This window comes from Aegilops tauschii, chromosome 2 (genome assembly GCF_002575655.3).
Source record: "Aegilops tauschii subsp. strangulata cultivar AL8/78 chromosome 2, Aet v6.0, whole genome shotgun sequence".
NCBI classification, from domain to species: Eukaryota; Viridiplantae; Streptophyta; class Magnoliopsida; order Poales; family Poaceae; genus Aegilops; species Aegilops tauschii.
Window position 1 is genome coordinate 523707831 of NC_053036.3, and position 22499 is coordinate 523730329.

Below are 22499 nucleotides of genomic sequence, written 5' to 3' on the forward strand. Positions count from 1 at the left end.
ATCACAAAAAGTCGTTGTATCCAGGATGCGATAATAGTCTGAAAAAGCTGGGCTGCACACTGGATTTGCTAAAATGGAAGGCACAGGAAGGTGTAGGTGACTCATCATTTGAAAATTTGCTGAAAATGTTGAAGAATATGTTTCCGAAGAATAACGAGTTGCCCGCCAGTACGTACGAAGCAAAGAAGGTTGTCTGCCCTCTAGGTTTAGAGGTTCTGAAGATACATGCATGCATTAACGACTGCATCCTCTACCGCGGTGAATACAAGAATTTGAATGAATGCCCTGTATGCACTGCATTGCGTTATAAGATCAGAGGCGATGACCCTGGTGACGATGTTGAGGGCGAGAAACCCAGGAAGAGGGTTCCCGCCAAGGTGATGTGGTATGCTCCTATAATACCACGGTTGAAACATCTGTTCATGAACAAAAAGCATGCCAAGTCTTTGCGATGGCACAAAGAGGACCGTAAGTCCGACGGGGAGTTGAGACACCCCGCTGATGGAACGCAATGGAGAAAGATCGACAGAGTGTTCAAAGATTTTGCAGCTGACGCAAGGAACATAAGATTTGGTCTAAGTACTGATGGCATGAATCCTTTTGGCGAGCAGAGCTCTAGCCATAGCACCTGGCCCGTGACTCTATGCATCTACAACCTTCCTCCTTGGTTGTGCATGAAGCGGAAGTTCATTATGATGCCAGTGCTCATCCAAGGTCCAAAGCAACCCGGGAACGACATTGATGTGTACCTAAGGCCATTAGTTGATGAACTTTTACAGTTGTGGGCCAGACCTGGTGTAAGTGTCTGGGATGAGCACAAAGGAGAGGAATTTGACCTACGAGCGTTGCTTTTTGTAACCATCAACGATTGGCCTGCTCTCAGTAACCTTTCGGGACAGACAAATAAGGGATACAATGCATGCACGCACTGCTTACATGAGACTGAAAGTGTACGTTTGGTTAATTGTAAGAAGAACGTGTACCTGGGTCATCGTCGATTTCTTCCCCGAAATCATAACGTAAGAAAGAAAGGCAAGCATTTCAACGGCAAGGCAGATCACCGGCCGAATCCTGCGGAACGTACTGGTGCTGAGATATTTGATATGGTCAAGGATTTGAAAGTCATCTTTGGAAAGGGTCCTGGCGGACAACCAGTTCCGCGGGGAGTTGACAGGCACGCACCCATGTGGAAGAAGAAACATATATTTTGGGAGCTAGAATATTGGAAAGTCCTAGATGTCCGCTCTGCAATCGACGTGATGCATGTTACGAAGAATATTTGCGTGAACCTGCTAAGCTTCTTGGGCGTGTATGGGAAGACAAATGATACAAAGGAAGCACGGCAGGACCAGCAACTTTTGAAAGACCCAGATGACCGGCATCCGGAATGGTTTCAAGGTCGTGCCAGCTACGCTCTTACCAAAGAAGAGAAGGTCATTTTTTTGAATGCCTGAGCAGTATGAAGGTCCCGTCTGGCTTCTCGTCGAATATAAAGGGAATAATAAACATGGCGGAGAAAAAGTTCCAAAACCTGAAGTCTCACGACTGCCACGTGATTATGACGCAATTGCTTCCGATTGCTTTGAGGGGGCTCCTACCGGAAAATGTTCGAGTAGCCATTGTGAAGCTATGTGCATTCCTCAATGCAATCTCTCAGAAGGTAATCAATCCAGAAGATCTACCACGGTTACAGAACGATGTGGTCCAATGCCTTGTCAGTTTCGAGTTGGTGTTCCCACCATCCTTCTTCGATATTATGACGCACCTCCTGCTCCACCTAGTCGAAGAGATTTCCATTCTTGGTCTTGTATTTCTACACAATATGTTCCCCTTTGAGAGGTTCATGGGAGTATTAAAGAAATATGTTCGTAACCGTGCTAGGCCAGAAGGAAGCATCGTCAAGGGCTATGGAAATGAGGAGGTAATTGAGTTCTGTATTGACTATGTTCCTGACCTTAAGCCGATTGGTATTCCTCAATCGCGGCACGAGGGGAGACTAAGTGGAAAAGGCAAGATCGGAAGGAAATCCACGACATGTATGGACGGTCATTCTATGACTGAAGCACACCACACAGTTCTGCAAAATTCCAGCTTTGTGGCTCCGTACTTCGAGCAACACAAGAATATTTTACGCTCGGACAACCCGGGGAAGCCTGAATCCTGGATTAGAAAGGCCCACATGGAGACTTTCGGCAGTTGGTTGCGAAAACATTTAATGAATGACAATGATGTTGGAGATCAGCTGTACATGTTGGCCAAGAAACCATCTTCGACTATAATGATTTTCCAAGGGCACGAGATAAATGGGAATACATTTTACACCATCGCCCAAGATAAAAAGAGCACCAACCAAAACAGTGGTGTCCGCTTTGATGCAGCAACCGAGAATGGGCGAAAGGTCACATATTATGGTTACATAGAGGAGATATGGGAACTTGACTATGGACCCTCCTTTAAGGTCCCTTTGTTCCGGTGCAAATGGTTCAAGCTAACAGGAGGTGGGGTAAAGGTGGACGAGCAATACGGAATGACAATGGTGGATTTCAACAATCTTGGTTACCTTGACGAACCATTCGTCCTTGCCAAAGATGTCGCTCAGGTTTTTTATTTGAAGGACATGAGTAGCAAACCGAGGAAACGGAAAGATAAGAAAACGATCAGTACATCATGCGATGATCCAAAGCGCCACATTGTTCTTTCAGGGAAAAGAAACATCGTGGGAGTGGAGGACAAGACAGACATGTCAGAAGATTATAATATGTTTGGTGAAATTCCGCCCTTCAAAGTGAACACTGACCCAAGCATTAAGTTAAATGATGAGGATGCTCCATGGATACGGCACAATCGTAAGCAAACAGCGACACAAGGGAAGAATTGATGTGTAATAATTTATTGTACCAAACTTTGTATTTGGTCGATGAACTGAATGATGTATCAAACCTTTTGTCAAACCTTCAAGGGATCGATGAACTAAATTTTTTGATATATTATTTGTATTTTTACGATTTTAAAATGAATTAGTTTTATTTTTTTGATTTTTTGATATATAATTGTATTTTTAAGATTTTAAAATGAATTAGTTTTATTTTTCTAATTTTTTGATATATTATTTGTATTTTTAAGATTTTAAAATGAATTAGTTTTATTTTTCTGATTTTTTTGATATATTATTTGTATTTTCAAGATTTTAAAATGAATTAGTTTTATTTTTCTGATTTTTTTGATATATTATTTGTATTTTTAAGATTTTAAAATGAATTAGTTTTATTTTTCTGATTTTTTTGATATATAATTGTATTTTTAAGATTTTAAAATGAATTAGTTTTATTTTTCTGATTTTTTGATATATTATTTGTATTTTTAAGATTTTAAAATGAATTAGTTTCATTTTCTGATTTTTTTGATATATAATTGTATTTTTAAGATTTTAAAATGAATTAGTTTTATTTTCTGATTTTTTTGATATATAATTGTATTTTTAAGATTTTAAAATGAATTAGTTTTATTTTTCTGATTTTTTTGATATATTATTTGTATTTTCAAGATTTTAAAATGAATTAGTTTTATTTTTCTGATTTTTTTGATATATAATTGTATTTTTAAGATTTTAAAATGAATTAGTTTTATTTTATATGAAAAAGGACCTTTAGTCCCGGTTGGGGAGGCGGACCGCGACTAAAGGGTACCCTTTAGTCGCGGTTGTTGTCCCCAACCGCGACTAAAGGCTCTTTCTGCGCGGGAACGAAAGCGGCGCCAAAACCCTTTAGTCCCGGTTGGGGAGGCGGACCGCGACTAAAGGTACCCTTTAGTCGCGGTTGGTGTGGCCAACCGCGACTAAAGGGTACCTTTAGTCGCGGTCCGGCTCCCCAACCGGGACTAAAGGTATGTCTATATATACTGCACTTAGCAGTTTCCGCCACTTCCCATTCTCCTCTCTCGACCCCGAAGCCCTGCCCCGACGCCGATCGACGCCGAAGCCCTGCCCCGACGCCGACGCCGACGCCGAAGCCCTGCCCCGACGCCGACGCCGACGCCCTGCGCGCCGCCGCCGCCGTCCCCAGTGAGCGCCGCCGCCGCCCGTGCCCTGCCCTTAGCGCTCCGCCCCCTGCCCTTGCCCGCCGCCCGCTGCCCCTGCCAAAGAAACCAAAAAGAAAAAGGAAGAAGAAGAAAGAAAAAGGAAGAAGAAGAAAGAAACCAAATGAAAAAAGAAGAAAAGAAAGAAGAAAGAAAAAGGAAGAAGAAAAAAGGAAGAAGAAAGAAAAAGGAAGAAAAAAAAAAGAAAACAAAACAAAAGAAACCAAATGAAAACCAAAAAGAAAGAAGAAAGAAAACCAAATGAAAACCAAAAGAAAGAAGAAAAAAAAGGAAGAAGAAAAAAGGAAGAAGAAAAAAAGGAAGAAGAAAAAAAGAAAGAAGAAAGAAAGAAGAAAGAAAAAGGAAGAAGAAAAAAGGAAGAAGAAAGAAAAAGGAAGAAGAAAAAAAGAAAACAAAACAAAAGAAACCAAATGAAAACCAAAAAGAAAGAAGAAAGAAAACCAAATGAAAACCAAAAGAAAGAAGGAAAAAAAAGGAAGAAGAAAAAAAGGAAGAAGAAAAAAAGGAAGAAGAAAAAAAGAAAGAAGAAAGAAAGAAGAAAGAAAAAGGAAGAAGAAAAAAAAGAAGAAAAAAGGAAGAAGAAAGAAACCAAATGAAAACCAAAAAGAAAAACAAAGAAAACAAAACAAAAGAAACCAAATGAAAACCAAAAAGAAAGAAGAAAGAAAACCAAATGAAAACCAAAAGAAAGAAGAAAAAAAGGAAGAAGAAAAAAAAGGAAGAAGAAAAAAGGAAGAAGAAAAAAAGGAAGAAGAAAAAAAGAAAGAAGAAAGAAAGAAGAAAGAAAAAGGAAGAAGAAAAAAAGAAGAAAGAAAAAGGAAGAAGAAAAAAATGAAAACCAAATGAAAACCAAAAGAAAGAAGAAAGAAAAAGGAAGAAGAAAAAAAGAAGAAAAAAGGAAGAAGAAAGAAACCAAATGAAAACCAAAAAGAAAAACAAAGAAAACAAAACAAAAGAAACCAATGCAAAAGAAACCAAAACAGAAGAAAAGGAAAAACAAAATAAGAAAAGGAAGAAGAAAAGGAAGAAGAAAAGGAAAAAGAAAAGGAAAAAAAAGGAAAAACAAAATACTTGGCAGTGCTCAATAATCTTATTTTTTAATTCCTCCTCCTCTATGTCCCCTTAATCTTATTTTTTAATTCCTTTATACTTAAAGAATTTTTACTACATGCAGGAGTGACATATGGCGGACGATAGAGCCGAGCCACTTAGGGATCCGGAGGCTGAACATTATTTAATGGGCATCATCAACAACGAGATTCCTTATGTGCCGGGCTCAGAATATGAGCAAGAAGAGGATGTAGTCTCTTCTTTTCTGAACCTTGACGGTGGAACAGAGAATGTCGATGATCAAGAAGGTGAAGGAACGGACATTGTCGACGGAGGTCAACCGTCAACAAACGACGATCTCGAATTGCAAGTAGCAACCACCTCCGGCGAGGTATATATATACATTGAGCCTCTCGTGATACAAACTTACTGAAATGTGAATACATATGTATTAACGCGCGCGACTCTCTTTCTTTTTTTAGCCCTCCGGATCGAGTACGACAAAGCGTGGCAAATCCAAGGCGATGAAAACAGGAGAAACATATGCCATTGAGTTTGTCAGTGAAACCGGCAAGCCCCTACAGCACACCTCAAAGTTTATCAACCAATGCGGAGTCGTTGTTAGAGACAACGTCCCGATCACCGTCCAGGAATGGAAGGAGCCAAAGAAGGCACGTCTTGGTTTCAGTTTTGTCGACAAGAGAACGAAAAAGGATTGCTGGAGAAAGCTTATGGAACATTTCATTCTACCTCCGGAATACAACAAAGTCGATGAATTCGGTAACGAGGTTCCGGGTGGACGTCAGAGGAGGAGGCTAGTTAAAGAGTTCGCTCTTCAGAAGATGGCGAAGCATTCCGGAACTTCAAGAAAAATTTAACCCGTGACTATGTCAACAAGGGCAAGACTCCGGATTTCAATGGACAACATGAGAAACTGAAAGATGATTGGCCAGAATTTGTGAGGCAAAAGCAATCGAAGCATTTCAAGGAAATATCGAAAAAAATAAGGATAATGCGAGTAAGAAAAAGTTCCATCATATTATGGGGCCAGGAGGATACCGCCTTTCGGAGCCTAGGTGGCAGAAGATGGAGGAGGACCTGAGGGTGCGAGGAATCCCTCTAGGTACAGAGGGATGGGACCCAAGGGCCAAAAGCTGGTGGTACGGGCATGGGGGATCGCTAGACCCGGAGACAGGGGTGTGTGTTCACCGGCAGAGACAGTTTGCTCCCACCCAAGCCCTTATTGACGCAATGACCCAAGCTCAAGAGGGCTTGATCAAGTTCAACAGAGAGAAAGACGCACTGACAACAGCCCTCGGGAATGATGAACACGGAGGACGTGTACGAGGCAAAGGCAAAGTTCCATGGAAAGTAGGGTTTTCCCAGGACAATGACCCGTAGTGTTACAGAAGCCGTAAGAGAAAGACGGACCGGGATGCAGATCTTATGAAGAAGTTTGCATCGGAACTCCATGTGTTGAAGCAGACCGTGCATGAACTAGTAAAAGAAAAATCGGCTACAGGGCCGCATGAAGATCATGAAGCGGATCGCGGAAGCCAGCAGCGGAGAAGCAGCGTGGCTTCCACGGATGCCCCGCCTGGTGCTAGTGCACCGATGATCGAGATTCGTGCACCGGAGCCTCACTACCCCGTGGATGATGTAAAGGAGATGAAAGAATGTGATCTGCATTATCCCGTGGGGAACGTTTGCACGAAGGTAGCTAGCGGCAGTGCTTTACCCTGTACACCTGGAGCACTCCACCACAACAACCCCATTGCATATGGCTATGCTCGTGTCACGGTGGAAGACATAGTCCAAGGGTTTGAGGACCTGGAGATTGACAAACCTACACCCGAAGGGGAGAGAAGACTTGGAGATGTCAAGCGCCAGATCATTCTATGGAAAAAGAAGTACATAGTGTTTCCAGACGAGGCGCCAAGGCTAGCAAGTCCACCCCCCTCCGATGGTGGTGGTGGTGGTGGCGGTGGCGGCGGTGGTGGTGGTCGTGGTGGTTCACCTACACCTCCTTCACGCCATTCGACGCCGTCCCCCGATCCACAACCTCCGGCGGGTACGACGCCCCCCAATCCACCTCCGGCGAAGAAGCAGAAGCAGGCGGACAGCAAGGAAACCCGCTCCTGGACTATTAACCCGGACCCTTATGTACCTAAGACCACAAGGGTACCGGAGCCATCACTGAAGCCTCTCCTCCCAAGGCCTTGGGAACTTAGTGAAGCTGAAACCAAATTGGCCGCGTCTGCTGATTATGAGAAATGGAAGGCAGATATGAAGGCGATAAAAGAGCCTGAGCCCAAGCAAGTATTCACTGAGAAGCAAAAGAAGTGGGCTAAGGATTTTTTGACGACACCGTCCCAAGCCGAGCTGAATATGCCTGACGACTATGGACATGAACTTCGTAGGCAAGCAAAAATATTGAAGGAGGAGAAAGAAGAAAGTAAAAAAAGCGGGAAACAAGTTGAGCAGCTCGGGATGCAGAAGAAACAATCGATCCCCCCGCTCATAGTGAAAGCCGGTCCGGAAGAGGACCCCGAGATCATAGCAGCTGCGGCAGCACTTGGATTGACTGTAGCGAGTGCCATGAAACAAGCGTCCGAGATGGGTTTGACTCTTCGTGCCTTCTTAGGCCTTGAGGATGCGCTAGTATGTGAGATAGCATTACAATATGTGCAGAATGGGCCTCTCGTCGAGCCTGCGCGGGAAAAGAGTCTACCACCACAAATGCGAAATCTGCTACGTTGGTACAAGCAATTCATAACATGGGCCGACAAAGAATATGTTTATGCGGATGTTACAGATGAGCATCACACCAAACGGTACTCTGTACAAGTTCATATGAGTGAATTGTTCCAGCTGTTCAATCTGCGCGACCTCGACAAATCTATGCTGAGTTGCTACGTTCTGTAAGTGATTTATTTCTACCTCATCTCGTTCTTCATTGCCTGCACTATATATATATTGTCCTAACTATATTGTTGCGTACGCTATTATGCAGATTGAAGATTTGGGAATGCAAAATAAGAAACATCCATGATGTTGGGTTCATTGACCCACATATCGTTAATGGACATGTGTTACAACATCACCCCGAAGACGTGGAGAAAGACTTGTACAAGTTTCTTAGAAAGCATCAACTCAAAAGTCATATTCTATTTCCTTACCATTTTGGGTGAGTGTTTCTCTCTTGTGCCCATTCTCTTTTGTTTACTCCATGCATGGTATGTCTAATCGATGAGTTATGCATGACTGTGCATGTAACGTGTCCGCAGGTTCCACTGGATTCTGCTAAATATTGAACTTCACACCTCCAGAGTTCTAATCATGGACTCTATGGATTCGGATGCAAAGCGTTGGGCCGACATGAGAAAAATGCTGCAAAAGTAATTATTTTCAATCATTTGAGCTCTATATCGATCGGTCTCTTTCGTTCATTTTCTAATATCAAGTAACTAATAACTCCCTTGTTCATTTAATTTTCTTTGCCCTGTAGGGTTTGGAGACGGTTCTCAGAAGAAATTGTCGGTGAATTCAAACATGAGCTAGATTTCAGAAGGTTAGTTAATGTGGATAAGCAGCCACCGGGGACCAATCTATGTGGATACTATGTTTGTGAGAACATCCGGAGACACACCTCTGAGCGGAAGGCATCGGATAGCGTGCGGAACGCGACGGATAACTTGCGGAGGAGGCTTAGTCCAGAAGCTCGCTTCCGACCAATTCAAGAAGAATTAGCAGGATTTTTCATGAGGGAAGTCATCAATCCTAAAGGAGAACACTATACCAAGGACGAAGAAATTTATATGCATACCCGAGATTGAAACTTGTTCGAAGTTGTATATGGTCATCCATCCTAATTATGTATGGAAACTTGTTCGAAGTTGTATATGGTCACCCGAGATTGAATATATATTATATATTCCTCTTGAATTCTTCTTGTTTGAAATTTCATATGCATGTATATAGTAGCGTAGAATATGTGTACTGAAACTTCATCAAAATTAAAATAAAACACAAAATAAAATATAAAAGAAATAAAACACTACAAATTAAAAAGAAACCAGGTTTGGGGGGCTAAAACCCTAAACCTGCGGAGGAGGCCTTTAGTCCCGGTTAGCCACAAGAACCGGGACTAAAGGTCCTCCGCCCCGACGGACCACTGGCGCCCACGTGGACGGGCCTTTAGTCCCGGTCAGCCACGCGAACCGGGACTAAAGCCTTTAGTCGCGGTCCGTAAGAGGCGCGACTAAAGGGGGGGTCTTTAGTCGCGCATATTTAGTCCCGGTTGCACAGCCGGGACTAAAGGCTGTTGCGAACCGGGACTAAAGGGCTTTTTTCTACCAGTGTTACTCGGAAAGTACGCAAATGGAGGTTCTCCCTAGGAAAAAAAATTAAAGGATAGCTCATATTGAAATAACCACAACACACTGTATGTAATTTTGCTAAAATTAAATGCAAAAAATCTGCATTCTACAACAACTTCTACTATCAGTCATATGCATGTACGCCTAATGCATCAGTGTCTAATTCTTGGCCTTTTGTCATTGCCTGAAAGCATATGTTGTAAAATTTTGTATATCAGGCTATCCTTTTTTTTTGTGAAAACAGGCTATCCATATTAAGGAACAAAAAAAGTATAAGCACATAATAATTTAATTGCATATTGATGGATACACGCAGATCAGTTTCCACGTTGCTAAGGCTCCCAAAGTTGTATCTGCATTGCAAAGAAATAGATGGATCTGCCAAATGAAAGAGATCTTGTTATGTAACGTACCATTACCTGGCTCTAGGCTGTCTTGGATCCAATTAATGGATCTTGCACGGATCTATGCATGGTTAATACATGCGGCAAGATTGACGTGGATATGCATGCACCTGAAGGAGAACCGACTGGCCGGAGGTGCGTCCATGTGGGCGTCGGCTGGGACAACATGTCAATCGAAATATGGTGGCCGCCGTAGCGTCCGGTATGGAGGACGTGGTCGCGGTCCTACCCATGGTTTTCTCGGCAGCTTGGAACATAATTGTCGATCATGCGTGGAGGCAGTACGTGCAGCAAATCCCTATCAATCTCCTTGCTACTGTGATTATCCAAATAGAATTTGACCCATCTGGTGCCAGTCTCCTTCTCCTTGCTTGTTGCTTGTAGGGTTGCATGCAAGAGGCGTGTCTGGAACCTGATTGTGCCAACGTCCATGCACAGCGAGGAGGGCAGGTCGACCGACGAAGGCACTGAGATGAAGGCGATCCTGGCAGCGTCAGCGGCGGCCGCGTGCGTGAGGAATTCTCAATCTGATTTGGCTTGGACAGCGGCGGCCGCGTTCGTGAGGAGTTATGGCGGCGGCTACGTGCGTTAGTTATTCGCAAGTTTAGTCAGCACCTAACCCTATGTTTTTTTTTCTTTTGAGCGTGGAGTCGACCATTAAAACTAATGTAGGGCATAGGTGGGTAATTAATACCAACCTTAGCATCAAAATATTAATTCAGAGATCCATAGGCTGTAATCGGGTAATTAACTTAATTAATGGTTGGATGTTTCTGATTATTGTGATAATTTCTAGTAAATTTATCTTTTTCTCGCGAGTCCGTAAAGTACTTTTTATATATAATAGATTTGAACCACATGATATTGTCGAATATAATCTCTATCATTATGTGTTAAATATTTCCCACAGCAGCGCGGGTTATCATCTAGTTGCTTTCTAATAGTTGTACGTTGTTTCTTCTTCTGAGTTGCATGTTGTTTGTGTCTCAAAATAATAAGTTGCACATTGTTTTATTTAGATTTTGATAACAGATCACGGACTGGTGTCCAATAGAAAAGTACACCAAACGCCATGTGTTGTGTGCACGATTAAAAGCATATTTCGTAGTACTAAAAAATGTTCATTGATTAGAAAAATATTCATAAATTTAAAAAGGCCATGAAATATAAAATGTTTGCAAATTTTAAAGAAGTTCGTGAAACTTACAAATGTACGTCAAGCTAATTTTTTTGTGAATTTAATGATTGCCATGTATGTAGAAAATGTTCATCGTGTTAAAATTGTTCACCATTAAGTCGAGAGTGGATGGTGGACTTGCGACTTAGGAAAGAAGGTCAGGCCCAGTTGAATGTTGAGGGTGGACTTTCAACTAGGACAGAAAAAGGGTATGTCCCAGTTGCAAGTTGATGGTGACTTAGTAACTAAGGCAAAAATGGGTATGGCCCGGTTCGAGCCCATTTGTGAGTTGATGGTGAACTTGCAACTGGGACAAAAAAATCGGATCCAGTTGCGAGTCGAGGGTGAACTTGTAACCGAGGCAAAATAAAGGGTGAACCGGTTGCAAGTCTAGGGTGGGCTTGCAACTGATGTAGAACAAAAAAGTCGGGCCCACTTGCTAGTCGATGGTGGACATGCAAGGAAAAAACTTCGGGCCTATTGTGAGTTGAGGATGAACTTGCAACTATGACAAAAAAAAGGTCGAGAAAGAAAAGGTAGGGCCTATCTCCCTTCATTCTTGATCGTTGCAATAGGGGGCAAACGAAGACCGCTTTTAAGCTGCATACACGAGAGAAGACCCCTTAATTATCATTTAGTTACAGGAGCGGGGATGAATGGTAGTAGCGTATGTGATACTAACCAAATCATGTTCACTTGCAGGCCATCAACTCACTTCCTCCACATAGCCGTTTCCTTAGGCAACTGAATTATTGGAAATTAAGTCGAGACAAACTAACAATGAGCAAGTTGTGCGAAAAACATAAACGTAATTGAGCCATGTCGACCTATCATGTGAGAAATCAAGTCTGTGATCAAGCAATGGTGACGGAGATTGGGCTCCGCACAGTATGCTTTTGGGATACCCACCGTAGAGCACCCTGCACCACCGTTGCACCACTCTGCCTCGGCCACATGTATACCGAAAAGATCACCTCTTGGTTTGCTTCCATGAACTCCAGCGCCCTCGGATATACGTCCACGCTTACCGCACTGCTCGGCATGTCGATCGCCGCATAGTACACCGAAGGCACCTCCCCAACGTTCTTCACCTTGCGCCTCACGACTACCAGCGCTGTCGAATTCCAGGTCGCCGGAAAAGCGACCGAGATCGACGGGTAATTCAATAGGTCGCTGATCACCAAGGTGGTCAAGCAGTCGATCGGCCGGCGCGCGATCACCGTGACCTGCTGGCTCGTGTACATGCTATAGAGGTAGCCGATGTAATCCTCGGGGGTGATGTCGTAGACCAGGCCAGGGTCAGCGGCCTTGATTGGATTGACGTGTCCGGCGCCGGTGGCGAAGAAGTTGGCCGCCACACGCTGCTCGTTGAGTATGGGATTGCCGGAGCGGTCGGTGATGTCGGCCGTCGTCATCATGGCTGACTTGATCGCCGCTGGTGACCAGTCCGGGTGCTTGCTCTTGATCAGCGCCACAATGCCGGCGAGGTGCGGTGTCGACATGCACGTACCCGAGATGATGTTGAAGGTCGGTCCGGAGGGAACTGGTGCCGACGGCGGCCCGACCTGAAACGGCCATGCGGCGAGCATGTTCACCCCGGGCCCCGTGATGTCGGGCTTCAGAATGCCAGGGCCCTGGCGGCTAGGCCCACGAGATGAGAAGAAAACGATCGAGGGAGAGCAGGTGACGGGCCCAACATTGTGCCCTTGAAGCCGATAGTCGCCACTGGGAGCTGTCCTCCCAGGTAAGATTTGATGGCTACACCCGTGAGGTAGTCGACGCTCGACGCCGGTAGGACGTTCTTGTCAACAGCACTACAGATGAGGCAACGACAAGTCGACAACACCTGATGCGCTATAGGGCAAACCGACAAGAGAGCAACAGGCCAGGCCCAAGAGAAGCACTCAGGCTCCAGCTCGTCTACGCGGCCCAGAATGGGCCTGCTAGCCAGGCACTACTTAACTGTACCAGTGGCACTGTAACGGGTGGTGGTGGCGGCTTCAGCCGAGATTGGATAGGATAGCGTGTGGGTTGGCTAGTCCGTTCTGTCCTGCTTCCTCCCCCCCATTCGAATTCTCCTGTAATATTGAGTCTGAGCATATGAGCTAAGATAGATCGATTGGAGTGATTCGCAACTTACAACTGGCATCAGAGCTTCGATCCTGGTGCAACAAGTTCCGCTCCATCATCCCCACGTGACGAGATTCGCGGCGCGCCGACGCCGCGAAGTCATGGAGAGCATGTCGCCGGCAACGAAGGCGGTGTACGAGTTCCTCAAGGCCGACCTGGCGGAGTCCCTCGACGTACGCTTCAAGCGCCAAGAGGAGGAGCCGGCCAAGTCGATGCGGTCCATCGTGGGCGATCTGACGACGCGCATCGACGACCTCAAGCTGTCGATTGGCGTCGACATGGACGAGCTTCGCGCCGGGCTGGAACGGCCATCCTCCGTCTCCATTTCACACACACGAGGTCGACCGCCGGCAAGCCAAATCACGACCGCCAACGGTGACGCCGTACCTGAGGGCAGTCGGTCTGCTCCAGTGGCCAAGGGGAAGGATCACGCTCCGTACATTCCACCACCAGCCAGAGGTACGAAAACTGACCATAGTTCAATATTCAGTTCACGGCTGGCTGAATTACACCGAGAGAATACTGACGCCTATGGATTTGCATCGCGCATCGACTTGCCCCGTTTTGATGGCACCAATCCGAGGCTCTGGCAATCGAGATGCGAAGATTATTTCGGCATGTGTGGCACGCCAAAGCATCTCTGGGTCCAATTTGCCTCTACACTGTTCGAAGGTGCAGCAGCGCGTTGGTTGGAATCGGTTCAGAGAAGAGCACCAAATGCATCCTGGGAAGAATTCTGCAGACTGCTACAGTGCCATTTCGGTCGAAATCAGCATGAGGCGCTGGTTCGGAAATTCCACAGCATAATTCAGACAGGTTCAGTGGAAGATTATGTGGAGCAGTTCGCCGAACTGTATGATCAGCTATCCGCATATGAAGCTGTTCCAGGGTCAGTGCATTATGTTACTAAGTTCATCGATGGACTGAACCCGACTGTCAGACTGCTGGTGGCATTACAGCAACCGTCAGATCTGGACGCAGCCTATGAACTGTTGCTCTTGCATGAGTCACTGACAAATTCTGTTCCTCAACAAGGTCACTCTGTCAAGCGGCAACAATATACACAGGCAGTCACTTCGACCAAGCCAGCTACGACCAAAACTGCTGAAGATAGGCGAACTAATTCAGATGTTCAGCATCAGAAGCTGGGAGAGGACAAATGGGAAGCACTGAGATCTTACCGCAAGGCCAAGGGCTTGTGTTTCATGTGCGGAGAGAAATGGAGCAGAGACCACCAATGTAAACAGACAGTGTCACTGCATGTGGTACAGGAAATGGTTGAACTTTTTCAGTGGACATCAGCAGAAGAATTGCTTACTGATGAGGATGAAGAAGTGAATCTTATGGCTATATCAGAGGCAGCTGAAGGGAAATCAGCCCACCGCAAGGCTTTTCAGTTAAGTGTTGTTATTCAAGGGCAACAGAGAACATTTTTAGTGGATTCAAGCAGTACCCATTCTTTTGTAGATACAAATTCAGCAAGCACATTGGCAGGAGTGCAGAAGTGTACAACAATGAAAGTAAAGGTTGCTAATGGAGGAATTATGAGTTGTGACAGCTATGTACCAAGCTGCCAGTGGTCAGTGCAAGGTGTTCAGTTTGAGCATGACCTGAGAGTACTGCCTCTCAGCTGCTATGATGGAATTCTGGGTATGGACTGGTTAGCTAAGCATAGTCCAATGACTGTAGACTGGGAGCAACAGTGGATGTCCTTCCCCTTGCATGGACAGTCAGTAACAATTCAAGGGGCAGCACCTGTTGAGTTTGCTTATACCATCATAGAACTGTCTGTGGTGACTGATGAGAATGCTCCTGCTCTTATACCAGAAATTCAGGAACTTATTGAGGAATATAAAGATGTGTTTGCTGTTCCTGTTGGTTTACCTCCTGAAAGAGCTTGTGATCATGCCATTCCCCTTATACCTGGTGCCAGACCATTTTCTCACAGGCCCTACAGGCTGGCCCCATAACTGAAGGATGAGGTAGAGAAGCAAATTCAGGAGATGTTGGATTCTGCTGTTATTAGGAGGAGTAACAGTCCCTTTTCTTCACCTATCCTATTGGTCAAGAAGAAAGATCATACTTGGAGAATGGTAGTGGACTATAGGCATCTAAATGCACTTACAGTCAAGGGAAATTATCCTATGCCTATGATAGATGAGCTCCTGGATGAATTACATGGTGCTCAATGGTTTACAAAACTGGATCTCAGGGCTGGTTATCATCAAATTAGATTAGCTCCTGGAGAGGAATACAAGACAGCATTTCAAACCCACCATGGGCACTTTGAGTTCCTGGTTGTTGGTTTTGGTTTGACAGGGGCACCTAACACTTTCCAAGGTGCCATCAATGTTTCCCTGTCACAAGAACCTGAGATGCTGAGAACTTTTGTGATGGCCTTCTTTGATGATATTCTGATTTTCAGTAAAACACTGAGCAGCACTTGGATCATGTCAGAAGGGTGTTGGAAGTACTCAGCAAGGACACGTGGTATGTGAAATTTTCCAAATGTGAATTTGCCTCTCAAAGGTTGTTGTATCTGGGTCACATTATCAGCAAAGATGGTGTTTCCACCAACCCTGAGAAGGTTAGCACCATTGAACAATGGCCCACACCAGTATCAGTAAAGGAAGTGAGAAGTTTTCTTGGGCTGGCTGGCTATTACAGGAAATTTATTCATCACTTTGGGGTTATTGCTAAACCAATGACTAATCTCCTACGCAAAGGCAGTGTGTTTGTTTGGACTAGCATAGAGGACACAGCTTTCCAAACACCGAAACAGGCTTTGGTTACTGCTCCTGTGTTGGCTCTTCCAAACTTTCAGAAAACTTTCACTATTGAAACTGATGCTAGTGATTGTGGTATTGGGGCTGTACTAACACAAGATGGGCACCCCTGGCCTTTCTCAGCAAGGCTTTGGGACCCAAAAATCAGACACTTTCAGTATACGAAAAGGAATTTCTGGCAATTCTTTTAGCGGTGGAACAGTGGCGTTCTTATCTGCAACTGAAGGAATTCATCATTATCACTGATCAAAAAGCTTTGGTTAGTTTAACAGAACAGTGTTTGCACACAGCTTGGCAACAAAAGCTCTCACCAAGTTATGGGGCCTGGACTATAAGATTGTGTACAGAAAGGGGACAGATAACAGAGTTGCAGATGCCTTGTCCAGAAGACCACATGAACCTGGTGCCTGTTATACAATTTCTGAAGTACAACCGGCATGGCTGCAAGAAATCATGAACAGTTACTACTCTGATCCTAGTGCAACAGCTATTCTGCAGAAACTAGCCGTGGATCCAAAGGCAGATCCTAAGTTCACTTTACATGGAGGCTTGCTCCGTTTCAAGAAACGCATTTGGATTGGCTCAGATGAAAAGTTGCAACACAAGATCATCGACAGTTTGCATGCCAGTTCAGCAGGTGGACACTCTGGGTTCCCAGTAACTTACCGCAGGATTTCACAGCTGTTCCAGTGGAAGAATATGAAGAAAATGATCAAACAGGTTCTACAGCAGTGTCAGGTTTGTCAACTCGCTAAGCCTGATCGTGTTCCTTACCCTGGTCTACTGCAACCGTTGCCAGTGCCTTCACAGCCGTGGGAAATGATGACAATGGACTTCATCGAAGGTTTACCAGTTTCAAGACACTATAATTGCATACTGGTGGTCATTGACAAGCTGACCAAATATGGTCATTTCATTGCGCTCAAACATCCCTACACAGCTGCCACAGTTGCTGAATCCTTCCTGGATCGCGTGTATCGCCTTCATGGCCTTCCTGTCTCATTGGTGTCGGACAGAGATCCTATTTTCACCAGCATTTTCTGGAAAGAAGTGTGTAACAGAACTGGCATTAAACTTCGCATGAGCTCAGGTCAACACCCGCAGACTGACGGACAAACCGAGCATGTCAATCAGCAGGTGGAAGGGTATCTCCGATGTTTCATCAGTGCCCACCCAAATCGTTGGTCCAGCTGGCTGCCTCTGTGTGAACTCTGGTATAACACAAACTGGCATTCATCAACAGGCCGTACTCCTTTCGAGCTGGTATATGGGCACTCCCCTCGTTACTTTGGCATTTCACCCATTGATGCCGTTGGAAATTCTGATGTCCAACATTGGTTGAATGAGCGACATGTTGTCATGGAATCAGTCAAGCAACATTCTCTGCGGGCGCAACAACGAATGAAGGCTCAAGCTGACAAGCATAGGACAGAGAGATCCTTTGAGGTCGGGGAGTCAGTTTTTCTGAAAATGCAGCCTTATATTCAGTCTTCCATTGCTCCGCGAGCAAACCATAAGCTGGCTTTCAAATATTTCGGGCCCTTCAAGATCACGGCTAAGGTTGGGGCAGTAGCGTACCGACTGGCACTTCCGGGAAACGGTAGGGTGCACCCAGTCTTCCATGTGTCTCTCCTCAAGCGCCAGGTCGGGTCTGATCAGCAGGTATGTCAGTCACTTCCTTCGTCAGCAACTCACCTGCAGATTCCGGTTCGTTTCGTCGATCGTCGCCTGACACCAAGAGGAGACAAGATGATCGCTCAAGTTCTGGTCAAATGGAGCCATTCCCCAGCGTCGATGTCGACCTGGGAAGACCACGCGATGCTCAAGCAACAGTTCCCTCATGCTCCGGCTTGGGGGCAAGCCATTTCTTCTCCAGGGGGGATTGTCAGCAGCACTACAGATGAGGCAACGACAACACCTGATGCGCTATAGGGCGAACCGGCAAGAGAGCAACAGGCCAGGCCCAAGAGAAGCAGTCAGGCTCCAGCTCGTCTACGCGGCCCAGAATGGGCTCGCTAGCCAGGCACTACTTAACTGTACCAGTGGCACTGTAACGGGTGGTGGCGGCGGCTTCGGCCGAGATTGGATAGGATAGCGTGTGGGTTGGCTAGTCTGTTCTGTCCTCCTTCCTCCCCCCAATTCGAATTCTCCTGTAATATTGAGATCTGAGCATATGAGCTAAGATAGATCGATTGGAGTGATTCGCAGCTTACAGTTCTCTTGGGCTAACGTGTCTTAGTCTTGGGCAAACTGGTTCGCCAAGATCATGCCGATGCCGCCGGCACTCAGCACCACCTGACATTGGTTCATCGCCAAGATGTTTCTCGTGAGTTCACAGAGCACTATCTTGCCCTTGACGTCGACGCCGTCCAGCGAGCCGTTCCCACAGAACTCGGCGAGCGGCTTCCCGCTCGCGCCGGCAGACACCAATGGGTAGAAGGCATCGGGCACACCGGCGTTTGGCTGGTAGAGTGACTCGCCGTGAAAATACGCGCCATTCGCCAGCTACACGATCGAACGGATGGAGCGGTCCATGGTACTCGCGGCGACGGTGAGCATCCATGGAGCCTTGTTTTTCACGGTGCTCTCTCCGGGGCCGGAGTTGCCAGCAGCAATGCTCACAAAAATGCCCTTCTCGATCGCGCCGAACGTCCTGATGGCGATAGGATCTTGGTCAAAGGGTACCGACGGCCCGCCGAGAGACATGGAGATGACGTTGCAGCTGTCGCCCACGGTGGCGTCAACACCGGCCAGTATGTCGGACGCCTCGCACCCTCCGTTAAGATCGCACACCTTGTACATGGCGATGTGCGCGCGTGCCGCCATCCCGGCGGCGATGCCCGACGCATGGCCGAGCATGTTAGCGCCCGGCACGACCGCTCCCGCCATGGTGCTCGCGGTGTAAGTGTCGTGCCCAAAGTCATCGACCGGCAGCACCCGCGCGTCAGTCCCGTTCGGGCCGTTGAGTGTGGCGACGAAGTTGCGCGCGCCGATGAGCTTGTTGTTGCACGAGGTGCAGTTGAAGTTGCAGCGCCCCTTCCACTCGGCCGGTGGCGGTGGCATGCCGTCACGGGTGGTCGGGGAAGATGCCAGTGTCGATCACGCCCACGATGACGCCGGCGCCGAACTCCGACGTGTACCTCCGCCGCCCCTGCTCCACGTTCAGCCCAAGGTTTAGTACCTAAGGTCAAAGGGGCCGACTCTATCAAGCAATACCGGCCCATCACCCTCATTAATGTGCCGTTCAAAATTTGCGCAAAGGCCTACACGATGAGGCTTGCCTCGGTGGCGCAACGCGTGATTGACCGTAGTCAGTCGGCGTTCGTCAAAGGATGCAACATCCTCGAAGGGCCGGTTGTGCTGCAAGAGATTATTCACGAGCTTAAACGGACCCGGCAGCCGGCTGTGCTCCTCAAGCAGAACTTTGAGAAAGCCTACGATCGAGTGAACTGGGAGTTCATTCGTGAGGTCCTTATTCAAAAGGGATCCGAGTCAGGTTTTGTCCACCGTATCATGCACCTGGTCTCGGGGGGTCAGACTGCGGTGTCAATAAACAGAGAGGTTGGGAACTTCTTCCGCAACAAGCGAGGCCTAAGGCAGGGAGACCCTACTTCTCCTCTGATTTTTAACTTTGTTGCGGACGCCCTCTCAACCATGGTGAACAAGGCTAAGGGTGCCGGTCACATCCGCGGGGTTGTCCCCACCTCATCCCCGGTGGGATCACGCACCACCATTACGTGGACGACACCATGTTGCTCTTTGAGCCGGATGACCATAGTGTAGCTTCGATTAAGCTCATCCCCCTAGCTTTCGAGATTATCTCCGGCCTTAAGATCAACTTTCTCAAGAGCGAGGTGACAGCCATTGGGATGGACACGCCCCTCGCTTCCCGTATTGCCAACTTGCTCAACTGCAAGCTTGGGAGCTTCCCGATTAAGTACTTGGGCCTCCCTATCTCAGATAAGCACATATCTGTTCTCGAGTGGGAAGCCTTGTATGGCAAGGTGGCGAACCGGGTTAGCCCCTGGTGTGGCAGATTTCTCTCTTCTGCCGCTAGGTTGATTCTGACTAACACTAGCCTTTCCTCCCTACCCATGTTTACCATGGGCATGTTCCTGCTGGCTGATGGCGTTCATGCCAAGCTTGACACTCCTCGATCCAAGTTCTTTTGGGAAGGAACTGGGTCTAAAAGGAAGTATCACTTAATCAAGTGGGCAGCGCTGTGTCGTCCTAAGAAATTTGGCGGCCTAGGGATCCTAAACTCCAAACTCGTGAATGTTGCGCTCCTCACTAAGTGGATTTGGAAACTCGCCCAGAATGAGCAGGGGCTTTGCGCGGACATCCTCCGAGCTAAATATTTTCCCGATGGGAATTTCCTCACCTCTAAGGCGAAAGGGTCGCCTTTTTGGAACGGGATTCAGGCCGTCAAGCCGGCCTTTGCGTTAGGTGCTAAGTTTTGCGTTAACAATGGCAACTCCACAAGATTTTGGCTCGACCATTGGCTCGGACCGGAACCGTTGTGGCGCAGCCACTATGCCATCTACCAACTAGCCACTAACATAGACATACTCGTGGCCGATGCGCTTAGAACCAGCCCGCCTGCTATCTCCTTCAAAAGACCTCTCCTAGACCATGAGCGGGCCTGTTGGGATGGGCTTCGTACTTCTTTAGATGGTGTGGCGCTTCGACTCGAGGCCGATACGGTGTCTTGGTCCCTCACAAGCTCCGGGAAGTTTTCGGTTAAGTCTATATACGCTAAGCTAACCGAGGGACCGACCCTAGACATAGCTAGGGGGCTATGGAAAGCGTCTATCCCCCTGAAAATGAAAGTTTTCATTCGGCAATTGTTTCGCGACCGCTTCCCATCCTCTAACAACATCGCTAAACGGAATGGGCCTTCCGATGGCACTTGCTCGTTGTGTGGTGAGCTCGAAGATGCAAACCACATCTTCTTCAAGTGCCACCTTGCTCGTTTTGCCCGGAGTGCGGTTAGAGATGCTTTTGGTCAAAATTGGAACCCGCTCTCGGCTACTGACCTCCGCGTTATTCTCTCGGCCCATAGGAGTGGGTACGGACGTGTTTTATGGCAATGCGTAGTGGCGCTTTTATGGGCTCTTTGGACTACTAGAAACAAAATGACTATCGAGCAAAAATTTCCTTCTCACCCTGCTGACATTATATTCAAATGCCACTTGTTCCTCCAGACTTGGATGCCGTTGGGGAAACGGCAGGACGCTGACCGGATGAAGGAGGCCATGGAGCGGATACGTTTGATCCAGATTGCTGCTCGTCACTAAGGCGCTGTGTTTCTACTTCGTTTTGGCTGGCTGCCTCTGTTCTGTAGTTCAGTTTCTTCTTATTCAGGTTTAGGCCGGTTGCATGTATCGTATTTAGGCTTCGGCCGTTAACTTCCTGCTGTTTATTTTCGCTTTATTTGCTGGATGCTGCCTGCTGAAGGGTTTTATATTAATTTAAAGCCGGACGCTTTTTGAGTCTTCGTTCTAAACGAACATTCAGCCCAAGGAACTCGGGCATGTGCGTCGTCAGCGTCGTGTACCTCCGGTCAGGGGTCGCGCTGAGGAACCCGGGCATGGCGGACATCGCCACGAGCTCGCTCTGCGTCAGCCGGGCCGCGAATCCGCTGGCGACGTGGTGGTACGCGTGGACGAGCCGGCCATGGTCGGGGAGGAACGAGTGGTACCACGCCTTCCGGTCGTCCGCGGTGCCGAACACGCGGTTCTCCTCCGCTTGCACGTGGACGATGAACGTGCTGAGGTCGTCGCCGGTTGCCTCGGCGGCGATCGCGAGGAGAAGGAACGGGAGAAGGGAGAGCAGGGAGATCCTCATGCTTTCCATGGCTTTCTTGCTTGCTTGGGAATTCTGTTCGTGTGGCAGCATGGCCTTTTATACGACGAACTACTACGTGCTAGGCTCCTGTCACATTACGCCAGCTTTGTCCTGTCCAGGAATCGTTACGAACATGGCGGGCGGAGCTTTGTGCTGATTCTGGAGTTAATGCGATGCTGTGATTCCCGATTAACCAACGGAATGGAGGCATGGAGCGATGTTCGTAACCTTGTGGCCTCCGCCCGTGATGTTTACCTTCGGTCAAAACGAAGCATATATATGCATGTCTCTAGGAGGGTTAGAAACTTCAACGAAATTTCACGTATTTTGCTGGGGTCCAAAATATCTGTAACCCAGAAATTTCGAGGAAGTTTCAAACGGGCTCATGGGGGCACACCTCGCGTCAGGGGGAGCACAGATGAGCCGGCCGAGCCGCGCGGCAAGCAAAGGCCTGTTTTTTTTAAAAAATTCTGTTTTTTGTTCTGTTTTTTGCTTTATTTTTGTACTTTTATTTATGTTTTAAAATATTCTATATATATATATATATAAACATTCTTTGAAAAAAACATTTAAAAAAATTCAAAAAATATTTGAAAATTGTTAGATAAGTATTAGAAAATATTGAATGAGT

The 22499-nt window shown here is 46.8% G+C and overlaps 1 pseudogene; it reads right to left on the reverse strand.

Annotated features, from left to right (window-relative positions):
• Positions 1–11959: 11959 nt before the first annotated feature.
• Positions 11960–21877, reverse strand: LOC109734914 (subtilisin-like protease 4; annotated as a pseudogene).
• Positions 21878–22499: the final 622 nt, after the last annotated feature.